Genomic DNA, 6644 nt, shown 5'->3' with positions numbered 1-6644 from the left:
AAGAAAGAAAGAAAGAAAGAAAGAAAGAAAGAAAGAAAGAAAGAAAGGTAGATAGATCATCCAGATTGGAAAGAAAGAAGTAAAACTACCTTCATTGGTAGATGACATATAGAAGATCCTTAAGGAACCATTGTAAAACTATTATAATAAATAAGTTCATCATAGTTGCCAGAAACAAGATTAATATATAAAACTCAATTCTATTTCTGTACACTTGTAATGAACAATCCAAAAATGAAATTAAGAAAAACAATTCCATTTATAGTAGTATTAAAAAATAAAATTCTTGTGAATAAATTTAACAAAAGAAGTACAAAAATTATACTCTGAAACCTACAAAAAAAGGTGGAAAGAAATAAAAGAAGATCTAAACAAATAGAAAAACATTCCATGTTCATGGACCACAGAACTTAATGTTGTCAAAATGGCATCACTCCCCAGGTTGATCTATAGATTCAACACAACCCTCATCAAAATTCCAGAAGACTTCTTTGCAGAAATTACAGGCTGATCCTAAAATTTATATGGTTACTTGAGAGACCAAATAACCAAAACAAAGTTAGAGGCATCATATTTCCTGTTTTCAAAACTTACTACAAAGCTGCAACAAACATGACAGTTTGTCACTGGCCCAGTAGTAGACATATAGAACAATGGAACAGAGTTGACAGTCCAAAAATAAATCTTCACATTTCTAGTCAACTGATTTTCAGAAAGGGTGCTAAGACAGTTAAATGGAGGAAAGGACAGTGTTTCAACAAATGGTGCTGGGACAACTGGCTATCTATATGCAAAAAAATGAAGCTGGACCCTTATCTCACACTGTAAAGAAAAATTAACCCAAAGACCTAAATGTGAGAGGTAAAACTATAAAACTGTTAAAAGAAAAACAGGTTGAAGTCTTCATGACCTTAGATTAGACAATGGATTCTTAGATAGGACGACCAAAAACACAAGCAACAGGAGAAAACAAAGATACTCCGGACTTTATCAATATTTAAAACTTTCATGTTTTAAAAAAACACCATCAAGAAAGTGGGGTGAATACACAGAGTGGGAGAAAATATTTGCAAATCACATGTCCTATAAGGAATCTGTATCCACAATATATAAAGAATTCTTATGCCTTGATAATAAAAAGACAAATCATCCAATTTAAAAAAGGGCAACAGATCTGAATAGAGATTTCTCCAAAGAAGATATGTAAGAGATGAAAAGACGCTGGTGTTCGCAAGCCATCAGGGGAATGCAAATCAAAGCCACAGTGAGCAGCTCTTTGTACCCATTAAGATAATTGTAATCAATTACAAGGATTGGCAAGGACGTGGAGAAGTTGGAACCCTCATACACTGCTGGTAGGCATGTAAAACGGCGTGCCTACTTGGGAAGACAGTCTGGCGGTTCCTCACAAGGTTGAGGGTTACCATATGATCCAGCAATCCCATGGCTTGGTATATACTCAAGAGAACTGAAAACATGTGTCCACATAAAAACAGACACAAATGTTCACAGCAGCCTTCTTCACAATAGCCAAAAAGTTGGAACAGCCCAAATGTCTATCAACAGCTGAACGGATAAACAGACCGTGGTACATCCATGCAATGGAATTCTATTCGGCCATAAAAAGGGCGGAAGTGCTGATGCATGCTACGACAGGGATGTATCTAGAGAACATGCTGACTGAAAGAAGCCAGACACAAAAGGCTTCTTCTGTACTGAATGATTTCATTTATGTGAACCGTCCATAAGAGGTAAACCTGAAGAGGCAGAGAGGATGTTAGTGATTGCCTAGGGCTGGGGGTGGGGGTAGAGGAAAAAGGGGAATGACTGCTAATGGGTGTGGGGTGGGGTTTTTGTGGGTGACAAGAACGTCCTAAAAATTGGTTGTGCTCATGATTGCACAATTCCGTGACTATACTGAAAACCATTGAATTGTATACTTTATTTTTAAATTTTTTTTAAAGATTTATTTATTTATTTATTTATTTATTTATTTATTTATTTGAGAGAGAGAGAGAGCACAAGCAGGGGGGAGGGTCAGATTCCCCGCCGAGCCAGGAGCCCGATGCGGGACTCGATCCCGCGACTCCAGGATCATGACCTGAGCCGAAGGCAGTCGTTTAACCAACTGAGCCACCCAGGCGCCCGAATTGTATACTTTAAATAGGTGAATTGGATGAGATGTGAATTTTATCTCAATCTTACTCTTTTTTTTTTTTTTTAAAGATTTATTTATTTATTAGACAGAGAGAGACACAACGAGAGCAGGAACACAAGCAGGGGGTAGTGCGAGAGGGAGAAGCAGGCTCTCTGCTGAGGAGGGAGCCCGATGCGGGGCTAGATCCCAGGACCCTGGGATCATGACCTGAGCTGAAGGCAGACACTTAACGACTGAGCCACCCAGGTGCCCCTCAATCTTACTCTTATAATTAAAAAAAAAAAAAGCATCTCTGGACTCATAAAGGCCTGGCAATGGGATTGGGGGTCATGGGCAGGAACCCTCCTCAGTTGTACACGTTCCTTTCTCGTTCCTTGCAATCTACCTGACCCTTACATGAGAATTCCTCCCCGGGCCCTCCCCACTCCTTCTTCTTCTCATCCAGTGACCCCGGATAACCTCACCTTCTCCTTGCTTCCTCTCTCATTTCTGGTGCCCTTGATGTGAGGAGCACTCTCCATGCCCTCCCTCTATCCAGGAGCTGCTGGGTGCTGGACCTGTGATCTCTCTTGATTATAATGACCGCGACAATAATGGTGCTGATAATAGCTAAAATGCTTATTGGGCTATTATTATGTGGCAAGCCCTGTATCTGCATGGAAGCCCTGAATCCCCCAGGCTTGCCTATGCCCATGAGGCTGGCCCATTCAGGCCCTCAGTGTTTCCTGGGATCGTGGAGCAGGCTCCCAATGGCAGAAATGACTCAGGCCCACCCACTGATGCCCAGCTCTGTTCCAGGAACAGTGTTTTAAACGAAGTGACTCAGGGCTCAGATGAGTAAGGCAGACATTCAGTCCAACAGACAGACACACGGAACATTGCAGCCGGTGTGTGTGGCCCGCAGGCCATAGACGCCTCAGGGCCTCTGTAGGACCTGTCTGAGCTCACACACTCAGGAATTAGGTTCAGAGGATGAGGCCTGATCCTACCTCTGGGGACCCAGAAATGCCCCCAGGGCTGGCCCCCAATCCCAGCTGCATGGAGGAGCCCCAGCCTACCTGTCTGCTGACAGAATCGCTTATTTTCTGTGCCAAGCGCAGCCCTTCCCCAGGGCTCTGTGATCTAGTTTTTCTTTTCCTACCTTAGAAATAGCTCATCACAAGTTTACCCACAAGCCCTTCTGAGGGCAGAGGGCCCCCCACCCCCTGGAGGAGAGGCTCACAGATGAGGAATTTCTGAGGGCACAGCCGGCCTTGTAGTGATACTCAAATAACTTTTTTCTTGAGTGACAAGGAAGGAAGATGAGAGAAAGGGAGGACGGGAGGGAAGGAAGAAAGATTCTAGGAGCCCCTGGTTCATTGGGTGTCCTTGAATTTGCCGACTGGCTTTACTCTTGCTGGCCCTCCAGTCGCTGTGTGACATTGGGGAAGTCACAGAGTGTCTCTGGGCCTCCTTCCACCAGCAATCAGTGAGGAGCTAGTAAGATTAGGCCATGGCCTACCTGCTGAGATAGCTGGCGTGTGATTCCAGGCACGGGGCCTTCGCCAGGCCTTTTCAGTGCTTGGGGCTGGCTTGGGTGGATCTCGTCGTCTCCACAGCTCATCTCCCTTCCCCAGCACCGCCCCCATCAGCACCTATCCGGGTCCTTGCTGTGCAGTTGGGCTGCATGGGAGGTGCCATGTTGAGTTCCTCAGGCAGGTCAGCAGCGCTGGGTTAGAGACAGAATTAAGCCCCACTGGGAGAATGGCTTGGAGAACACACGCCCCTTCATGGCACAGGGGCTTTCAGGGAAACATGGCTAGATGACCCTCCCTGCCCCCCCACGCCCGGCCAATCCACACACACAGGGTCTACACATTCTCGACTTTACTGACTTGTGGCTCCCCATCATTGCATTCCCATTGAGTCCCAGGCTTCTGGTGGGCAGACGTCGGCCCCTTGACCATGGCCGGGCATGGGAAATTCAACCGCTCACCATTCTGTGAGTCTGGAAACCGTCCTGATGCCTGTGTGGGCGGGGGAGGCTCACCTGGGAAAGAATCTCAAAAGCTCTGCCCAACCTTCCACAGGCTGACTGCTCCCCCTTCAAACACTCTCTGCCCCATCCCATGCAGCAGCCCCCCAAAAGCCAGCATCCGCACGTGTGCATGCGTGCCCACACACAGACACACACACGCGCCAGCCTGGTCTCTCAGCCCCACAGTTGCCCTGGAATTCTGGCCAAGAGAAGAGTCTATCCTCCTTCACAAGAAACGATGCCACGGACGGCCGAAATGGAAATGCAGCTTGGTGAGTGCACTTGGTGACCCAACAGGAACCGTGGGCCATCTCCCAGCCCCAGGGACAGGAGGGCCCCAGGCACATAGATAAAACACCTCAGTTTATTCTGGAGCATGGCTGCAGGGCCACCTAGCAGAGGAAGGAGTCAGGACCATGGAGGGCAGGTCCCACGTGGCGACCACAGCCTCCTACACCAGCCCTCTGGCCGGGGCTTCCTGCTGTCCTCTCCACACCAACACCCCGACCTTCAGGGTCCTAGCCCCTCCCTGCTCACCACCCAGCCCTGCCTGGCCTGCCTTCAGAGTCCTGCCTGACTGCAGCCTCTTATGTGTACTTTCTCACCGCTACCTGGTTCCAGCTCCCTGGGCTCTGGCCTGCCAGTGCAAGACCCTCCTGGCCGGGCTCCCTTCACCGGCTTGCCCTGCGAAGGTCCATTCTCCACACGCCAGCTCGGATGGTCTTTTGAAGACCCCTAGTGCTCCATCACACACAGCCCAGCATGACCAGGCCCTTGGCCCTGACTTCTGGTGGTAATGTCTTCTTCCTGCTCCCCTCACTTAGACTCCTCTAGGCTTCTTTCAGCGCCTCCAACATGAAAACCTTTTCCTGCCTCAGGGCCTTTGCGCATGCTGTTTCTGCTGCCTGGACTGCTCCTCCCACCCCGCCCTGACACACCTCTTCCATGATGAGCTCCTTCCTCAGCACTCTGCTGAACTATTCGCTCTGAAGCGCAGCTCCCCCGACCACCTCATCTGAATCAGGCCTCCCTGGCTACAGCCTGTGAGGGTGTTTGTTATTATCTATGTGCTCATGTCCGTCACCCTCACCGGGCAACGGGCTCTGGGAGGACAGGGACCACATCCACTTTGCTGGCCACTATGGGCCTGGCCCCTGCCACAGGCCCAGCACTTGTGGACGCTCAGAAGAAGCTGTAAATGAATGGAGGGATCCAGGGAGCAACCCAAGGACACTGGAGAGATGAAGCCACACCACAGGGAAAGTCGGAACGGAGACGGCCCCACCTGTGCCCCGGTTCTCGGTCACCCAAATGCCCCCAGCACTACCAAGGCCGACTGCTTGCTGAGTGCCATCCGCCATGTGGACTGTCTCAGTCAATTCCTATGAAATAGGACCTATCATGAGTGCCCTCTACTGAAGGGGGATATGAGGCCCTTCTGGGGGCCCAAGGGGCTAGAGAGGAATGACCCAAGCCAACCAACACTGGCTTTACGACAGACCACAGACCCAGAGTGAGGCTGGTCACATGCAAGCTTTGGGGGTCCCCAAGGGTGGCTGAGAACCACAGAACTCTAGGCAGCTCTGGAAGCACCATTGCAGGGGTACAGGGTGGAGACCATGCCTGCAAATCTGCCTGGGACCCTCAGAAGGCCCCCACAAAGGGCCTGTGCTTCCCAAAGTGCCCAAGTGCCCAGGACAGAGGAGAAGTCCTGACTAGTAAAGTCCCTCCCAGGACCCAGCAGTGGCTGCTAGTGGCCTCACGGGAAGCCCGGCTGCTCAAAGTGCCCCCTCCCACCCGGGAGCTCCTTGGAAATGTAACATCTCTAGCCCCACCCCAGACCCACCAACCAGAGTCTGCTGCCACAAGACCCCAAAGGCCCTGGACCCCACTAGGGTTTCAGAAGTTCTGCTCCCATGCACCCCTGTGGCCTGAGTGCAGAGGGGCATCGCTCGCTGTTCCAGTGCCATTCCGGGCAGTCCATACGCACCATGGACAACGAAGTTGCCACAAGATGTTCACCGTAGCGTTCTTTACAAAGGAGAAAATTTGGAAATAGCCTAAGTATGCAACAATGGAAGAAAGTTCCTAAATTAAGAGACAGCCATCCAAGTGCTTCTGCCAGAATGTTTGGTCGCCTGAGGGAAAAGTTCTTATGCTCCTACTGCTGGGAAAAGCCGGCTTGGACCCGCACACAGGTGTATACAGCGCAGTCCCGTGCGTGTGCACATTAACCGCGGGCACGCTCTGACTGCTGAGATGAAGGCAATTTTTCTTGTGTTTCCTTTTACTTTGGTATGTTTTCCTAATTCTCTCAGGGAATATGCCTTACAATAATGATAATGAAACCACCAGTAAGTGATACTCTTTAAAAAAAAATGATACTCTAAACAAACAAAACTCTTTAAAAAGAAAGAAAGAAGAAAGAAAGAAAGAAAGAAAGAAAGAAAGAAAGAAAGAAAGAAAGAA

The sequence above is a fragment of the Mirounga leonina genome, unplaced genomic scaffold, assembly GCF_011800145.1.
Source record: "Mirounga leonina isolate KUSES-001 unplaced genomic scaffold, KU_Mleo_1.0 Mir_151, whole genome shotgun sequence".
In the NCBI taxonomy this organism is placed as follows: Eukaryota; Metazoa; Chordata; class Mammalia; order Carnivora; family Phocidae; genus Mirounga; species Mirounga leonina.
Note: the sequence above shows the minus strand (reverse complement) of the source record.